Consider the following 3,335-nt stretch of genomic DNA (forward strand, 5'->3'; position numbering starts at 1 on the left):
CAAGCTACTTCCTCCTTGCAATTTGCAAAGCTCACATTTCTTATTAGGCATTGAAATTCCACATTAATTGCTGGTGGAAATTTATGATTCCTCACCCTGGGAGTTGTTGACCCAATGAGGCATGCACTGCTACTATCTGAATAGTATAATGCATGCCCCATCTTACAGTATATTACTGCATGAATCTTACACAAGCTAAAATTCATAAACACTGTCGGAACCCCCACACAGACCATACTTGAGGTACAGAAGGTAGTTCTCAGGCTTTGGTGTCACTGTACCTGCTGCATCATTGGCAGGTAAACAATGTGCCACCCTACTCTCACAACTTGAGATGGGTGCCCCACTGAAAGCTTGATCTGTGCTTGTTCTGATGCCTGGCTCAGCTTGAGGTGCTCTTGGAACTTTGAGCCCATGACGAGCCAAGCTTTCATGTACCTTCTGTCTGCCACCCTTAATCTATCCAGGATGTGGCAGTACGTCGAGAGCTTCCAACTTTGGAACAGAACAAGATAGGTCCGTGTCTCTGCATTGGCTCAACATTTTGTGATTCTGGGTAAATCTCCAGTGCCTAAATGAAATTGGTGATCATGTGCTTCAATACCATTAAGTCGAGTTCACACTAAATATCAACTGCAGAAAACTGCACAATGAGGCAAAAACAAAGCATTAACATAAAAAGGAGAGACTAATAGATAGCAATATAGTGGCAGATTTGTACAAAGTGAGAACATAAAAGAAGGAAACATTGCAATTTCCTCTCCTAAATTGTGTGATTTGGGGCAAATATTTTATTTCACCAAAACTCGTTTTTCTTCATATTTTATATATTCACGTTTAAATACATAAATCAGAAACCCAAATATACAAAAATCTATTGTGTTTGATTTAATAGACTAATGCTCCTTTATAATAATCGCAAAAAACACAGTTGATGGACAGAATGCAGAACAATGGCTACATGCAAATCAGCCTTGACCCTGTGCCTCATGGGAACAGTCCAGCCCGAACTACCAAGCCATGTCTTTCCTAGACCGGAATCAAGCATCCAAGGACCGGTTTCTGGCTATCAGCCTTCTTCAGCCTGGATAGCTTAACTCCAGTGATGTGGAGAGCCTGGGACTCATGTCTGAGCATACCCAGCCCACTCGGGGTGAAAATTGCAAAAAACACAGTTGATGGGCAGAATGCAGAATAATGTCTTACATTCACCCCAGTACAAAGATCTGGGCCTAAATCCATCATTTTGTTGCACTCCACACCACCCTAGGTCAGACAATGGCTATATGCAAATCAGCCTTGACCCTGTGCCTCATGGGAACAGTCCAGCCCGAAACACCAAGCCATGTCTTTCCTAGACCGGAATCAAGCATCCAAGGACCGGTTTCTGGCTATCAGCCTTCTTCAGCCTGGATAGCTTGACTCCAGTGATGTGGAGAGCCTGGGACTCACGTCTGAGCATACCCAGCCCACTCGGGGTGAAAATTGCAAAAAACACACAGTTGATGGACAGAATGCAGAACAATGTCTTATATTCACCCCAGTACAAAGATCTGGGCCTAAATCCATCGTTTTTTTGCACTCCACACCACCCTAGGTCAGACAATGGCTATATACAAATCAGCCTTGACCCTGTGCCTCATGGGAACAGTCCAGCCCGAACTACCAAGCCAGGGGCCTCATTTATGAAAAGTGACGCATCGCTGCGTGAAAACAGCGATGCGTCACTTTTCACTGCGCACTCCTTGCGACACCAATGAAGCGTCATATTTAATGTATGACGCATCATGTCGCAAGGACTTACAGATATGTCAGTATTTCTGACGTATCTGTAAGCGCAAAAGTGACGCATTGCTGGAGTGTGTCACAAAAGTGACGCAACTCCAGCAATGCGTCCTTTCACATGGGGAAAGCCCCATGTGAAAGGGCTTGCGTCAGTCTTACGCCTGCTGTGAGGCAGGCGCAAGATTTTGACGCAACAGCATCCTAAAAGTGACGCAGTGAAATCTCATAGATTTCACTGCGTCACTATTATGAGGCTTTTTGCGGGGGAATGCCCCCTCTGCATACATTATACCTGACGCAGGTATAATGTGGCGCAGGGGTTTAAAAAGTGACGCATCTACCTAGATGGTTCACTTTTTAAATATGGCGCAACAAGACGCATATTTTACGCCGCTGGTGCGTAACAAAAAGCGATGCACCAGCGGCGCAAAACTGACACGAGGCCTCATAAATGAGGGCCCATGTCTTTCCTAGACCGGAATCAAGCATCCAAGGACCGGTTTCTGGCTATCAGCCTTCTTTAACCTGGATGCTTGACTCCAGTGATGTGGAGAGCCTGGGGCTCACGTCTGAGCATACCCACCCCACTCGGGGTGAAAATTGCAAAAAACACAGTTGATGGACAGAATGCAGAACAATGTCTTACATTCACCCCAGTACAAAGATCTGGGCCTTAATCCATCGTTTTTTTGCACTCCACACCACCCTAGGTCAGACAATGGCTATATGCAAATCAGCCTTGACCCTGTGCCTCATGGAAACAGTCCAGCCCGAACTACTAAGCCATGTCTTTCCTAGAACGGAATCAAGCAACCAAGGACCGGTTTCTGGCTATCAGCCTTCTTCAGCCTGGATAGCTTGACTCCAGTGATGTGGAGAGCCTGGATTTAGGCCCAGATCTTTGTACTGGGGTACATGTAAGACATTGTTCTGCATTCTGTCCATCAACTGTGTTTTTTGCAACCTTTATAATAATCTGCACCACATACAGGATCCTCAAGACAACTGTCTTGCCTGTTGGATCACTAATAGCACTGTCACCAGTCTGAGGTCAGGGCAGGAATGACTAAGCTCATGTTTAAAAACGGTACTTTCCAGCGCAGCGCTATATTGAAACATATTAATGCCAAAGCTTCCATGTGTTAAAGAAATACACGTCTTGGAATTCTGAAGAGACTATCATTTTATGTGACGTTTGTTGCATCCTTTACATAGCAAACATTTTCAGGGCTGGTTCCTGGGTCTCTCCCTGTTAATTTGTTGTCTCGCCCACCTCGCCCCGCAAAAGACACTGCCCAATTTCAGTTTTAAAGACAGTGAAAAAAGATTACGACATTCAGACGTTGAGATGGAGGATGCGCTTAACGGGTACCGTCTCCATTGCCTCTTCTCCCTTGACTGGGTGGGCCAAAGGTCATGTTTGGGTGGGCCTGGCCCACCCGGCCCCCCTCATAGTAACGGGCAATTGATGGGCATGCGAAAAGCCCACAGAATGATAATAACATGTCTTGCAGACAGCGCAGGTACTGTAAGCACGACCTAAAAATAGG

Source organism: Lissotriton vulgaris, chromosome 2_1, assembly GCF_964263255.1.
Source record: "Lissotriton vulgaris chromosome 2_1, aLisVul1.2, whole genome shotgun sequence".
NCBI lineage: Eukaryota > Metazoa > Chordata > Amphibia > Caudata > Salamandridae > Lissotriton > Lissotriton vulgaris.